The sequence below is a fragment of the Puma concolor genome, chromosome C1 (assembly GCF_028749965.1).
Source record: "Puma concolor isolate L17-30 chromosome C1, mPumCon1.1.hap2, whole genome shotgun sequence".
Lineage (NCBI taxonomy): Eukaryota > Metazoa > Chordata > Mammalia > Carnivora > Felidae > Puma > Puma concolor.
The window spans coordinates 194775434-194792032 of NC_141674.1; the positions used below are offsets into that span (position 1 = coordinate 194775434).

At 39.6% G+C, this 16599-nt stretch overlaps 1 protein-coding gene across 8 annotated transcripts in view; it reads right to left on the minus strand.

The window, feature by feature from the left end:
- Positions 1-16599, minus strand: part of PLEKHM3 (pleckstrin homology domain containing M3) — a 200189-nt gene that overhangs the window by 89725 nt on the left and 93865 nt on the right. The gene's annotated exons all lie outside the window — the stretch shown is intronic.

The window sequence follows — 16599 nt, forward strand, 5'->3', positions numbered from 1 at the left end:
ACATACATACATCCCAAAATAAAACTCATGGTGCCAGCATTTTTTTCTGTCTTTTGTGGTACTGTGCGATTTTTTTTGTATCCTAAATGAAACAACCAATTTATTCAATTAACGTTTATAACTGTCCTCTATATACCAAGCACTGTGCCAGGCACTAGGTGGAAAACTGTGATAAGACATTCCCAGTAATAAGCCAAGGAGAGTTAAGTCAAGTGAGGAAAAGATATATAAACTGTTAATTGAGAATGGTAAGTTATGCAGAGGATACATATTTTTAGAATGGTCTGGCATGTTTGACCCCAACCCTGACTGTCTATTAAAATCACTTGGGGGAGATTTTAGAAAATAATGGGGCATAAACATGGGTAGAACTCAGAAATCAGTGTTAAACGAAACAAAAATTCTCCTGGTGATTAGTGCAGCCAAGGTTTAGAATCCCTGAGCTAATATCCAGCTCATTGGGAAATTTATTATTCAGTCTTTCAATTATGCATGCATTAATAGACAAATCCTAGAGATTAAATCATTCCTTCATCCTTCCATTCATCTTTCTATCTATCCAATACTGATTAAGCACAACTATGTGTCAGCCACTGTACTAAGCCACTGAAGAAAGGGCACCTGTTAGATAAATTCCTTCCCCCATGGAGGTCTGGTACAGGCATATGCTTGTTTGGAGTTCTCCTAGTAAGTATGATAGGCTCTGAAAAATTCTGCTAAAATGCCCTGTTTTGTCCACAGAAATGAGAATAGACTGAGTGAATGGCAAGGCACTTATATTCTAGGAAATGCATTATAGTACCTGAGGCTGGACTCTTCATCTCTAATGGTTCAGGGCCACACCTGTGGCAGGAAGGGGGTACACATTCCAAGCCCAGGTGGGTAGGTTATGGGGAAAGTGCCTATTCCTCCACGTGAGGGATAAGTTTCCCTACTATAGACAGGCTCCTTGTTGTGGAAGATAGACAACTTCTATTTTCAAAAACACGCATATAAGACAGAGATGATTGAGAGATGTATTCTTCCTGGCACCCTATAGTATTAAGCACCAAAAACAGTAAGAAAAGCCCACTGGGGGCTGGGCACTTGACATACATCATCATTTCTTTTCTTTCTTTCCTTCTTTTTTTTTTTTTTTAAGAGTTTTATTTATTTAAGTAATCTCTATACCCAACATGGGCCTCAAACCCACGACCCTGAGATTAAGAGCCACATGCTCCTCCAATTGAGCCAGCCAGGTGCCCCAACATACATCATCATTTAATTTAATTCTCACAACTGCCCTACATGTAAGTATAGCCTCCATTTTATGTGAGAAAAAACTGATGCTCTGAGGCAAAGACTAATTTGTCCAAAGTCACAAATCTGGGATTCAAGGTCAGGACTTTCTAACTCCAAAGGCCTGTACTCCTTCCACTTTCTTGAAGGTGGGAGTAAAGGAAAGAGGGAGGCAGGCTAACTATCTAATTTAGCTATATAATGCATGTCTCTTGTAGGTAGATGTTATTGCTACTTAGGCCAGAAACAATATATAGCCATTTATACATTTTTAAGCAGGAAAGTGACACTGATATACTCTGTCATGCCCAATTTCTGAAGGCAGTAGAGATTATGGGCAGACTGCAGGTAGAGATAGTCCCTACAGGTATTTGAGAGTCTATTTTAGGGTAACCACAGGAAGACAGTGAAAGTTGGGGATAGGTAATACAGGAGACCTTTTGGATGAAGAATTGACAATGTTTAGAATCTGTGAAAGAGGAGAAAGGAATCAAAAGAGACTGAAGTATCTAACTTGGGTGACAGGACGGTGATGTCACTGACCTACACAGGGCAGGCTGTCAGGGCAGGGGATACAGAACTGAGTTTCACACGTGCTGAATATAGAGTGCTTGTAGGAGAGCCAGCAAATATGGGCCTTGGAAATATGGGATGAAGAGATGTGGAATACTCCAGGGCATTTCTGACATCAGCACAGAGGTGACACTTAAAGCTGTGGGAATGGATGGGATGGACCTAGAAGGGAACTGAATAGGAAGGGGCATAGCAGGGAAAGGGGTTGTTATTTGTTTACCTTACACTGCCTGGAATTATCTAAAGTACGCTTCGGCATTCTGCAATTTTTCTCCTGCTTGAAAAATTGTTTTAAAAATAACCAGCATGTTTACAGGTTTCTAACATTTCCTCTATTTGTGAAATGTTTATAACCCTCATGTACTTCACCTGGCTACCCTGATGTTAACATCGTACACAACCATGGTGCATTGACCAAACCTAAGAAAGGAAGCATTATGCAAATTATAGACTTTATTCAAATTTCACCAATTGTCTAATGTCCTTTTTTCTAGTCAAGGATCCAATCTGAATACAACATTGCATTTATAGTTTCCTATTTATATATAATGTAAGCATTTGCAGGAAAACTTGAGACCTAAAGATACATGCCAAATAGGAAACCTAGGACGCAGTCTTAGAGTGGGGCAGCTAGTGTAGCAACATAGGATAGTGCAATAAGGGGACACGGAATGTTTGAGCATGGCTCAATGGGAGGAATAATCTTTAAACAGCAAATGCTTAATAATGAAATCCCTCAAAGTAAAATGAAAGCAATGTGTCAGAAGGGCTAAGAAATGGAGACAGAGTGAATCAAGTAGGTAGGCTGGAAAATCATTTCAAGATTAGTTTCTACCTCTTCCGTTGGTTTGTACAAACGTAGGTCAGCTGGACACTGTGGGAGAAGGAAACTGACTGAAATGGACCGTAGCAGGAACAAACACAGGGCAGGGTCATCTCGATGTTTTGCCACTTAGTCCTTCCTGCTCTAAAATCCCAAGACTTCTATGACAGAGTACACAGGATGTAAGAAATAATTATAAACTTACAAATCAAATCGTACTGGTAGACTCTTCCTAGAGTACTACAGCCAGTCCGTTCATTAACCAGTTAACAACTTACTGAGTGCATAAAACAAGCCAGGTGTTGTGCTAAGGGCTGGAGATGAATGTGTCAATGAACCCAGTTGATGAGCAATGATTTCCAGATTCTCCTTACTAGGCTAGGTCCTTCTTGCTTCCAAACACTGCTCATTAACTACCACTCCTCTTCTCACAATAACTAACCAACTTTGAGCACAGTCATCTAACATTATTTGTACTGCTAAAGTTATCTATGTGTTTAATGTTTCTGGGTGTGAATATATTTCACGTTTGTCTTCTCTCCCCGCAGAAGCACCTCATCTACTGTCTCCTCTCTACCACCTGTCAGTGTCTACTACTATAATTTATACGGGGTCGGTCATAACAGACACAAAGAACTAGAAAATGCAATATCTGCAGAAAAGATAAAGGAATTAAGCTGAGTGTGTCTGGAGAAGATGTGTTCAGGAGATATGGTGGTGGCCACAAAATCCACAGGCTTTTAAGACGATAATGCCAATCAGCTTTTCTTTTCCCTCAGGATGGCAATTGTAGCACAAAAGCACTAAAGTCAAATACGACCGTAAATTTCCCGAGAGGGAAGACTGAGAGGTATTGAAATGTATCCCCTTACTGGTGCTTTTTAATGTAAATTAAAAAAAAAAATTTTTTTGCAGCCATTTAGAAGTAGGAACACACTCTTGTGCTTAGAGAAGGTAAGGGTTTCAAAGGCAGGGCCAGATATCAGGCTGTTCCTCTTTCTCACTGCCTCCCATCTTCACGGCAGGTTGGGTTTGCAAGACAGTCTCTGAAAATCTCCTTTAGGCAGACCATCCACAGGGAAGCAAGGGGGTAAATAATAACATAAAAGCGAAGCCCAGGAAAGCGCCTGCAACTTCCCATCAGGGTGACACCAAGGGCTCTTCCCTGCTGTGGTTTACGTGGGCAAGTTGGCTCAATCGACCAAGCTCTTTAGGAAATGGACGGAACGAGTTGGGACTCCCAGGGGCCAGTTTCCCTTACACTCTGAGTAGTAAAAGGGGCTGCAGAGGACCTGTGGACCCAGTGTGTGCTTGGGTAGCAGTAAACTGCCTCGGGCAGAGCTGCCTAGGGGATGCAGAGAAAAGTTCACAGCCACTTCAGGGACCCCTGGGGGAGTGATTCATGTCCAGGAGGCAAAGCCGGGTGTCCCTTTAAGACAGTCATGTCAGCATTAATTTTACTATTAATGTATTCAATAAAGAATGATGATTATTTGCATTTCGTCAGAAAACACTACTTGTGATAATCATACCTCCCAGTGAATTTAATGCAAATGAAATCCAACCTTACAACCTCTATGACTTGTCACTGTGGTAAAAACCTAAAATCAGCATATGTTTCAATGCAATAAATAGATGCAGGGTACGTAATATGTGACAGGCATCGTGCTAGGCCCTGGAGCTTTGGAGAAAACATGGCTTTTTAATAGCAAAGAGTATGCAGACAAGTGGGATACATGGGCAAGTAAGCAAATGGCTCCGGTTCACAAGGCGGAGTGCTGAGACCGGGAGACATACCTGCAGGGGTGAGGGAAACCTGCAGAGCACCTGCTCCGGAAGGCCTCAGAGAACTGCCCATTGGTAATCTGAAGGTGTGGAGGGAGCAGCACGTGTGACAGCACAGAGGCCAGTGTGAGCAAAGTGCTCTCAGGGGACCGGCTGTGTGGGAGGAAGAAAGAGCAGTGCACACGTACAGATGGGTAGGAGCTTAGAAAGGCAGGGCAGAGCCAGAAACGAGAGGTCTCCCAATGCCTTGCTACGCATCTACCTCAAAAGAGATGGGGCTGCCACAGAAGTGTAGGAGGACAGCATGGTTAGATCTGTGACTTTAAAAGAACCCCGGCAGCAGAAGGGGATGGGGGAGAGACAGAGGGATGGACAACTTTTTTGTGAATTAGGCGAGAAATGATGGGGGCCTGGACAGAATTTAAATGGCTACTCTGGGGTTGTAGAGAGTGGGCCTGCCACAAGATAGATTTCTGTAGCAGAATCCACAGGTCATGCTGACTAACAGGAAGTGAAGGCCAGGAAGGAGCCTGGGATTATTCAGTTTTCCGGCTAGGTCCACTAGGTAAATGGCATGTCCACTTACCGGCATAGGGAACAAGGAAGAGGAATTGTCTTTGCGCAACAGGGAGCTCAGTCGGGGCAGAGGACTAGAACTGTTTGCAGAATGTCCAGGAAAAGTCGTCCAGGAGTCCAGGCAGGAGATTTGTGTGCCCTAAGCCTACAGGTGTTAGGTGAAGCCGTAAGTGCTAGCCCAGGACAGCACATATTAGAAAAACAGAAAACCCAGACTGGATCCTGGCAGAACAGTATTAGTTAGGGAGTGGATGCGGGAAGAAGACTGGGAAGGAGCAGGTGATAGGAGGGAGAAAAAGCAGAAGAGCCAGGAGCAGCAAAGCCAAGAAAGGAGAGAATTTCAAGAAGGAAAAAGAGGGTCAGAGGCATCCAAGGCAGTGGAGAGGTCAAATAATATGAGTAAGACTGTCACAAAGCCCGAGAAGTTTCTGCTGGATTTGGCAAATGGGAATCATTAGCGACCTGGAACGAACGGATTTCAGGAGAGGAAGAGGGAAGTCAGATTGCAGAGGGGTGAAGGACTATGGATTACTCTTTAAAGAAGTAGCCCTTAAAAAAAGAGAAACTGGGCCATAGCTAAAAAAAAAAAAAAAGGAGGTAGGACTAAGAAGGGATCTTTTCCTTTTTTAAACAAGAAAATGTTATTTCAATTAGAAAAACCTTTTCAATTGTCGTTAATATACAATATTAGTTGCAGGTATGTAACAAAGTGATTCAACATTACATAAATTAGAAAATAAGCACTTAAAAATCTAGTTACCGTCTGTCACCACACATTGTCATTAAAATTTTAATTCCCTATGCTGTATTTTACATCTCTGTGACTTATTTACAACTGGAAATTTGTGCCTCTTAATCCTCTTCACCTATTTCACCCTTCCACCCTCTCTTTAGCAACCACCAATTAGTTTGTTTCCATTTTTTGTTTATTCTTTTTATTTTTAGATTCTACATGTAAGTGAAGTCATGGTGGTGCTTGTCTTTCTCCAGCTTATTTCACTTAGCATTAATACCCTCTACACCCATCCATGTTGTCACAAATGGCAACATTTCTCCAGGTGACCCCAAGATTTCATTTAAAAAACATTTCTTTTAATTTTTTTAAAGTTTTATTTATGTTTCGAGAGCGTGAGAGAGAGAGACAGACAGAATCCACGAAGCAGGCTCCAGGCTCTGAGCTGTCAGCACAGAGCCCGGATGCGGGGCTCGAACCTGTGAACCATGAGGTCATGACCTGAGCCAAAGTCAGATGCTTAACCGACTGAGCCACACAGGCACCCCAACCAAAATTTCATTTTTGAAATCAGATTATGGCTGAGTAATATTCCACTTTGTGTATGTATACCACAATTTCTTTATTCATTCATCCACTGATAGACACTTCAGTGGTTTCCGTATCTTGGCTACTATAAATAATGCTGTAATGAACACAGGGGTATATACATCTTTTTGAATTTTCATTTTCTTCAGATAGATACCCAGAAATGGAATTGCTGGATCATCTGATTTTAGTTCTATTTTGAATTTCTGGAGGAACCTTTTTACTCTTTTCCACAGTGGTTGCAACAAGTACATTCCCACCAACACTGCATAAGGGATCCCTTTTTTCTATATCTTTGCTAACATTTTTTATTTCTTGTATTGATACTAGCCACTCTGAAAGGTATGATATCTTCCTATGGTTTTGATTTACATTTCCCTGATGATTAGTGATGTTGAGCATCTTTTCATGTGTCTGTTGGTTATCTGTATGTCTTCTTTAAAAAAAAAAATACCTATTTTAGGTGCTTTGTCCATTTTTTCATCAGGTTTTTTTTTTTATATACTAATGAGTTATTTATATATTTTGGATATTGATCCCTTATTTGCAAATATCTTCTCCCATTCAGTAGGTTACCTTTCCATTTCATTAATAGCTTCCTTTGTGGGGCAAAAGCTTTTTAGTTTGATATTGTCCCAATTGTTTTTGCTTTGTTTTTTATCAACTGAGAAAACCGATCCAAAAGAATAGCTAAGACTGATGTCCAAAAGTTGACTGCCTACGTTTTCTTCTAGGAGTTTTATGGTTTCAGGTCTTACATTTAAGTCTTTAATTCATTTTGTTTATTTTTTGTATATGGTGTAAGAATGTGGTCCAATTTTCTAGGCACCATTTATTGAGACTGTCTTTTCCCTATTGTATATTCTTACCTTCTTTGTTGTAGATTAGTTGACCATATGAGTGGGTTTATTTCTGGGCTGTTCTGCTTTATTGATCTATGTGTCTGTTTTTGTGCTAATACCATGCTGTTTTGATGATTATAGCTTTTTAATATAGTTTGAAATCAGGAGGCATGATACCTCAAGATTGTTTTTGCTACTCTAGGTCTTTTGCTATTCGATACAAATTTTAGGTTTACTTGTTCTAGTTCTGTGAAAAATGCCACTGGTATTGTGACAGGGGTTGCACTGAATCTGTACGTTGCTTTGGGTAGTAATAACATTTTAACAACATTCTTTCAAACCTTGAGCACAGTATATTCTTCTATTGTGTCATCCTCAGTTTCTCTCTTTAGGGTATTTCACCTTCTTGGTTAAATTTATTCCCATGTTATTTTATTCTTCTTAATACACTTGTAAATGGGATTGTTTTCCTAATTTCTCTTTCTGATTGTTTGTTAATGCATAATAATTGCAACAGATTTCCATATATTAATTTTGTATCCTGCAACAGTACTGAATTCATTTATTCTAACAGTTTTGTAGTGGAGCCTGTAGGATCTAGCACAGGTTTACTTCCTCTTTTTCAATTTGGATACCTTTTATTTCTTTTTTCTTGTGGGAGTGCTGTAACTAAAACTGCTAATACAATGTTGAATAAAAGTGGGGAAAGTGGGCATCTTTGTCTTGTGCCTGATCTTAGAGGAAAAGCTTTCAGCTTTTCACCAATGAGTATGATGTTAGCTGTGGGTTTGTCATATAAGACCTTTATGATGATGAGGTATGTTCCCTCTGTACCCACTTTGAGAGTTTTTATCATAAATGGATGAATTTTGTCCAATGCTTTTTCTGCATCTATTGAGATGACTACATGATTTTTACCCTCCTTTTTGTTAATGTGGTATATCAGGTTGGTTTTGTGGATATTAAACCATCTTTGTATCCCAGTAATAAATCCCAGTTGACTATGGTATATGATCCTTTTCATGTATTGTTGGCTTTGGTTTGCTAATATTTCACTGAAGTTTTTTTGCATCTATATCAAAGCTGTTGATCTGTAATTTCCTTTTTTTTTTTTTTTTTTTTTAATGTCTTTGTCTGGTTTTGGTATCAGGGTAATGCTGGCATTGTAGAATGAATTTGGAAGCATTTCTTCATCTGAAATTTTTTGGAATGCTTCATCTGGTCCTGGACTTTTGTTTGCTGAGGAGAACAGAAAGTCTGTTCAGATTTTCTATTCCTTCCTTATTCAGTCTTGAAAGATTATATGTTCCTAGGAATTTATCTACTTCTAGCTATCCAATTTATTGCTCATAGTCTTTTAAATCCTTTGTATTTCTCTAGTGTTGGTTGTGACTTCTCTCATTTCTGATTTTACTTATTTGAGCCCTCTTTTATTCTTGAAGAGTCTGGCTAGAGGTTTATCAATTTTGTTTATTTTTTTTGGAGAACCAGCTCTTAGTTTCATTAATTTTTTTTATTGTTTTCTTAGTCTCTATTTCATTTATTTCTGCTATGATGTTTACTATTTCCTTCCTTCTAGTAATGTTGGGTTTTGTTTGTTCTTTTACTGGTTCCTTTATGTGTAAGGTTAGACTGTTAGACATTTTTGTTTCTTGAGGTAGGCCTGTATTTCCTCTTAAAACTGTTTTTGCTGGATCCCATAGATTTTGGAACGTTGCTTCCATTTTCATTTGCCTGAAGGTGTTTTTTAAATTACTTCTTTGATTTCGTCATTGACCCATTGATTGTTTAGTACCATGTGGTTTAGCCTCCAAGTATGTGTGTATTTTTCTAGTTTTTTCTTGTAATTGGTTTCTGCTTTCATACTGTTGTGATTGCAAAAGATGCTTGATAGGATTTCAATCTTCTTAAATTTATTGAGACTTGTTTTGTAGACTAATGTGTAATTTTGGAGAAGGTTTCATGTGCATTTGAAAAGAATATGCATTCTACTGTTTTGGGATGGGACATTATGTATCTATTAAGTCCATTTGGTTTAATGTGTCATTTAAGGCCATTGTTTCTTTCTTTCCTGTTCTTTTAAGTTCATTTATTTTGAGAGAAAAAGAGATGGGGGGGGGAGGGCGGGGGCGGGGAAGAGGGCAGAGAGAGAATCCCAAGTAGGCTCTACCACTGTCAGCACAGAGCCTGACACGGAGATCAAACTTCCAAATTCTGAGATCATGACCTGAGCCAAAATCAACACCTGGATGCTTAAGTGACTGAGCCAGCCAGGTGCCCCTAGTCTATTTACATTTAAAGTAGTTATTGATAGGTATGGACTTATTGCCATTTTGTTAATTGTTTTCTGGTTGTTTTTGTAGTTCTTCTCTGTTCTTCCTTCTCTTGCTCTCTTATGATTTGATGACTTTCTTTAGTGTTATGTTTGGATATTTGTATCTTTATTTTTTGTGTACCTATTACAGGTTTTGGGTTTGTGGTTACCATGAGTTTCATATACAATACCCTATGTATATGGCAGTCTATTTTAGGTTTATTGTCGCTTAAAGTTTGAACACATTATAAAAGAACACACTACATTCTTAACCACACCCCCCATGTTTCATCTATCTGATCTATTCTGCATCTTTTTTTTTCAAAGTTTATTTATTTTGAGAGAGAGAGAGAGCATATGCATGAGCAAGTGGGGGAGGGGCAGAGAGAGGAGGAGAGAGAGAATCCCAAGCAAGTTCTGCACCGTAAGCACAGGCCTGACACAGGGCTTGACCCCATGAACTGTGAAAGCATGAGCTGAGCTGCGGTCAAGAGTCAGACACTCAATCGTCTAAGCCACCCAGGTGCCCCTATTTTGCATCTTTCTATTTTGTGTATCCCTTTATGAATTATTGTAGATATAGTTGATATTACCACTTTTGTCTTTTACCATTTATACTAGCTTTATAAGTGGTCAACCACTACCTTTACTATATATTTGCTTTTACCAGTGAGATTTTTTTCCTTCATAATTTTCTTCTACTTATGGCCTTTTCTTTTCCACTTAAAGGAGCCTCTGTAACATTTCTTGTAAGACTGGTTTAGTGGTGATGAACTCAAAATTTTGTTTGTCTGGAAAACTTTTTATCTCTCTTTCAATTTTGAATGATAAACTTACTGCGTAGAGTATTCTTGGTTGTAAGATTTTTCCTTTCAGTCTATATGCCTGAATATATAATGTCACTCCCTTCTAGCCTGCAAAGTTCCTGCTGAAAAATCATTTGATGGTTTTATGGGTATTCCCTTGTATGTAACTAGTTGCTTTTTTCTTGCTGCTTTTAAAATACTCTTCTTAATTTTTGACACTGTATTTATTATGTCTTGGTGTGGCTCTTTTTAGGTTCATTTTGTTTTGGACTCCCTATGCTTCCTAGAACTGGATGTCTGTTTTCTTCCCCAGGCTAGAGAGGTTTCAGTTATTACTTCTTCAAATAAGTTTTATGCCTCAAAATGATTCTTTTCTTAAAGTTGGGAGAGACTTGGGCATACTCATATGCTAAAATGAAGGTGCTAGTAAAGGAGGAAACTATAGATACAACAGTAGGGATAACTGACAGAGCCTGGCCCTGGAATGGCCTAGAGAAAATGAGAGGCGGACCCAGCTGGAAGCTCTTTTGCACACACATGCACACATACCTCTCCTGTATTTTCTTAATTGAAATGTTTCAATGAAATGTTTCAATAGAAATGCTTCATTTCTATTAAAATGTTACATAAAAGGTAGTTACTGATTTCTCCAATATTCCCTCTAAAAGTCAACATATTGGGAACCAAAGGCTGCAAACTAACTGAAAGTAATCTAATTTTGCAATCCTCTGGTAAACATGATCTTTGCTACAGAACGGTGCTGTCTTTTGCTTTCTGATGAGGTGACTGTGTGTTTAGGGTTTTCTGTGATGAAGTGACCTTACTGGACTGCAGGGCTATTAATCATCAGATCTGACAGCATTTCTCCAGCAAGCCAACCATGAGAACGGCCCCGCTCATGCCAATGCAAGTTCATCTGGTCAGTCCTGCCATCAGAGCCAAAGGACAAATGTGTTGGAGAGAGTCAACTCCACACTTTACTCATCCATCAAGGGAAACCACATTACTGGCAGGCAGCACTATCAAGTTCTCAGATACCAAAGAACAATGAAGAAACTTGCTAAAGAAATCATGGAAATCAAGTAGCACAATCATTTCTAATGCCAAAGTTTTCTACTTTAACACCTTTAGAATTGCCTGACACTCCAAGAAGGTAACTTAGCCTTCATTTATAGATTGCTCTAATGAGAATGGTGGTAAAGATAAAAATTTAAAAAAGAAAATGGTCATATATGATTCAGCCTTTATATTATGCAACTGGTACTCAGGGTTAAAAATGCAGAGATAATTGCCAATGAAATCAAAGGCAGTAGTCTTTACAAAAAAGGTAAGGGTCAGGGCAACTGGATGGCTCAGTGGGTTGGGCACTTGACTCTTAATTTCAGCTCAGGTCATGACCCCAGGGTTGTGGGATTGAGCCCCATGTTGGGCTCAGCACTGAGCTGAAGCCTGCTTAAGATTCTCTCTCCCTCTCTCTCTGCCCACCCCCCACTCATGTACACACACTCTCTCAAATAATAATAATAATAATCATAATAATAATAATCATAATAATAAAGGTAGAGGCCCTCATTCCATTTTGTAATAGGTCACTGAGTCAAATAAATCAAGACTCATTTAACCCAACTAATTTCTGAGGACTTCAATTCAGCCCCCACCAAGTTTTGATGCTAATGAGAGAAGAGGCACTAGGTCAGACTCTGAAGTAAGCAGACCCTTTGGAGGATTTTGACAGATTTAATACCACCATTTCCCTGAAGCTCAGTTCTCGGTGGTGCACAACTGGTGTTTAAAAGCCCAATGATTAAAATGAGAAAAAAAAAGTTTGTCATGGAACCGTTAGCATACGTAAGAGATAGGTTTTGAAGAAAAGGCCCATGTATATGGGCACACACACATACACACACACATACAACCTCCATTTTTGATTTTAAGTCCTATGTGCCTGAACGAAGAATGTGGATAGAAGTGCATAAAGAGTAATTTAAAAGAAAACTATTCATGTAGTATTACTGTGTTTTCCAGGAATCTGTGCTCCAGGTTGGGTAATTTGTACTGAGTTGAGAGGGCTGCAGTATCACCCACCCTAAAATCAGCAAGAAGCACTGTGAAGCATACCCAGGGAGATGCAATTTGGTGTTCTTCATATGAGCTGCAAACTCTTTCTGAAATTGCTACATTAGGCTGGATGTGGACAGGAATCATATGCCTAGCCATGCTCCCAGCTAATGGAAAAACAATTTTAAATCAAAGGCAGACATTTCGATAGCAACTGATGTGGAAGAAACAAGCTTCGATCTAGATACCTCATTTTGCTAATATCATTGGCTTGAAAAAGTAGCAAGATTGCATCAGATATTAGATCTTGGCAGATAGTTATGGGAAATAAGGGTCTCTTTTACATGCTCATTCAGAGATTGTGTTTACGTTCCTTAGTAACAATCTAAAACCTGGAGTAGTAATACTTGGGAACTAATTTTGGTTGATTATTCTGGGGTCTGATTGCAAAAGTGACAGATTGTATCACAGTTATAGATCCTAGAAGACGTTCTTATGGTATTTTTTTAACAGTTCCAAGAACATAATATTTATCTAACTACACTGAGTTTTATTTTTTGTCATCCTTTACAAAATGATTTTAGATAATTTCTGTATATTTCATTTCCTCTCAGAATAAAACAAAATCACTTTTTAACTTTCTGAAGGATTTCAGCAAGTAAAAAGCTATGTGTACATTATAGTAAAATTAATATATCACTTGCCAGAATTCCTTTTTCACAGTTTATTAATCAGTTTAGTTTTGAATGACACGGTCTTTTGCAACCTGTAGCTCCCTTTTAGAGTGTTGATATTGGTACACGATTTGTTAAACAAGATCTCTGAAGAAAATGACAAGGGGGAGGAGCTATTAGGAAATCAAGAGGTTAGAGGACCTGAAAACCTTAGAAGTTCTAGAAGTCATCCAAGGGAAAAGGATTCTTAAAGTAGAATGAGAAGTGTTGCGTTCAAAAACATCCTGTGTTTGGTAGTTTCAAAGTTCTGATAGATTCATAATCTATTGAGACTAAAGCCTCAACTGCAAGCTAATGACACTTTTAATTAGCTAACATGAAAAAATAAAGCCACACAATCTGGCTAATATTAAATCTTACAAAGAGCAAACAGTTGTATTCATTTACTGAATTTAAGTGTTACTGACATGCTTCAAGTCCTACTACTGCTTATTCTTCTAAAATTGTTGGCTAATAATTGTACAATTAGATCTCAGATTTTGGTTATAATAGTCCTCAGATGTAGGTCAGAGACACAGCAAGTCATGTCTGTGTAGATTGTGTTTTAAGAACTAGGCTGCCTTAAGAGATATGTCTTAATAAACTAGCCTCCTCAATTAAGCATATTCAATTCCCAACAGCAAGCCATCTTTTCTCTTTGTGACAGATAGCCCCTCCACCTACTCTGATTTGCGGGGGGGAATGTGCAGGGGAAGAGGAGGTGTTGCTATGAAATGATTTCTCAGCATATTATTAGGACATGCAAACTTTTGCGTACACTAAATAATAGTCTTATTTACTTTTCCAGGATCAATGGTATGTAGGTATGCTCACACTACAAAGCACTATTTCTGTTTAGTGAATCGTGCTTAATACAAATATTTACTGGCATAAAAAGATGTCCACAGTATGTGCAATGATTGGGTTAAAAGTGGTATGTGCAGTATGAACCCATTTTAACGAGGAAAAAATCTGCAGAGGAAAAAGTCTAGAAACATAGGCACCAAAGTGGTAGGATAATGGTTGGGTTTCTTATTTTTGTTTTCTATAATGACTGGTATTTTTTTTTTTTTTTTTGTAATAAGAAAACAATTAAGTGTGACCAAATTAAGCAGGTGGGATCTTGGTAACAGTACTTTACTCATTTAGCTCATTTGTTCAACAGATATCGATTAGCTCTCTACGTCAGGTATGGTTCTAGGCCCTGGGGACATAGCAGTGAACAAAATGGATAAAAACCATGACCTTTTGTAGCTGACATTTAACGGGGAGGGCAGGACCACTGTATATGGCTGCATAGGGTGAGCAAAACACAACTTCCATATCCACGCATGCCGGCCCGAGAGAGGGAGGAGACAGACAAGATACCATGTAATATAGTGATAAGCACAGAAAGAAGACAGAAAGTGTATGGGGGGAAGAAGTGGAAGGGAGTGAAGGATGCTTCATTAAGGTGACAGCTATGTAAAGACCTAAAAGAGTTAAGGAAGCAACCCTGTGGTTATTTGAGGAAAGGAGAAGCAAGGATAGAAATTCACACAGGAGGAGCCAGCTCAAAGACAAAAAAAAAAAGGCCGGTGTGACCAGAGGGAATGAGGGGACAGGTAGTGGGAGAAGAGGGCACAGAGGTAACTGGGGATGAGACCGTACATGGCCTTGGCTTTTACCTGGAGAAGTGAAGCTATTAGATAGTTTGGGTCAAGGGTGACATCATCTAATTTACACATGAGCTCTAGCTGTAGTTTAAGAACAGACTGAAGGGGGAGACGCGTTACTGCAATAACATGGGGGAGAGAAGGCAGTGGCTGGCACCTGGGTGGTAGCGGGCAGGTGACGGCAAGTGAATGTACTTGCTGAGGGACCGGATGTGGACATGAAAGAAAGGTGTTTGGCCTGGACAACCAGGTGGCTACAGATGCCATCCAGCTTGATGGTGAAGTCTGCAGCAGGCACGGTTGACAACAGCAGTGGGGGTAACAGGTGAGCTCCGTTTTGGGCAGATTAAGTTTAAGAGGCTGGCAAATAGCCAAAGGACATTTCAACCTTTGTATTTAGCAGCGCCCCCCCCCCCCCCCCAGCTCACCAGAAAGGCAGCTTGCCCCATGGTAACAAAGGAAGGAGTTGGAAGGCAATCTTGGTACATGAGGTGGCACCAACAGGGGCTGGTCTAAGAGCCGAGCAAGCTGCTAAATTTTGCTTCACAGAAGAGGAGGCAATGCCAGTCTGACAGGATACACACCCACACTTTTCAGGTACTCACCTGGATAAACAATGTTAATAAAAATGGGAATCTTTATGGTAGAAATTTCTCACTGTTCAGTAAAGCTGATATTTCAGTGAGAACTAATGCTGTAGATAGGGTTATAATTTCAAGGAAAATGTGAGACCAAAGACAGGAAAAGGTAGGTGGCTTAAAACATAGAAGAATCACATTTGGTATTCTCTTGAGACTCCCAAGTCAAGCTGTTGTTTCAGAGTGGTCTAAGCCAAGGCTAAACCTGATAAACAAGCAGGCCCAAATGTTCCCCAATATGATTCTGCCCAAAGCAACTGGGAGAATAGGCCTACTGGCCTCAACTAGTGTTGGAGAGAAAATAGTTTTAAATTTATATCCTAAGAGGAACTTTGGATTCACAGGTACCCCAAGTCCCCAAATCACATTTCAATGATAGTGGGAAATACTCAGATATACACATTAATTTCTAGAATGTCTTTCCCTAGACTGAATGATACACTTTAACACTAAGAAGTCAACAAGTCAAGAACTTAAGTCAGATTTCTGAAAAGTTAGTCCAAATAGCTGTTGTCAGTCTGATGTTTTCAGCAGTCCAAGGTAAAATAAAAGAGAAAGAGAGAATAGAATGAATTTTAAAATCTATTTGAATTTTAAAAGTGGTTTGATTTCCGAGACCATTTGCCTGTTTTCTCGTTTGGTAGTGTTACTATATTCCTTTATGAAATGGTGAGAAATAGGTGGTAATGTTTATGTCTGTTTTGGTTAAAGATATATATGGAAGGCAACCCTACAGATCACTCCGTATTTTTGTTTTAAATTTACAGGTCTGTGAAATGGGAAGGTCTGGTAAACGCCGCCCTAGGGAAAATGCTAAGCCCATGGTCACACCTCGCTCTCCGAGCCTGACTGAACAACCGGGAGCGCAGGACCACCTGGGTCAGCAACCCCATTTTCTGGGACATCGCGGTCTGCTACCTCCCTGCCTGCCTTCCCACTCTTCCACACGACCTCAGTCAAGGCTTTCGGAGAACTAAAAGTGGTTCCTCCTGAGAGCCCGGAGACCTCTGTCCCTCACCACCTCCACCAGCAAATGTGCCGGGGAGAGCAGCAGCGATCTGGTTCTGAGCAGGGACTCTGCTGCTTACCAGATTTGTCACCTCAGGCAAGTCACGTAGCATCTCAGAGTCACACTGTTCCTTCTCTTCTTTCTAAATGGCATCTGTTTCCCATCTGAAAGGACCGTTGTAAAGAACAACTATTATATTTGTGGGAAA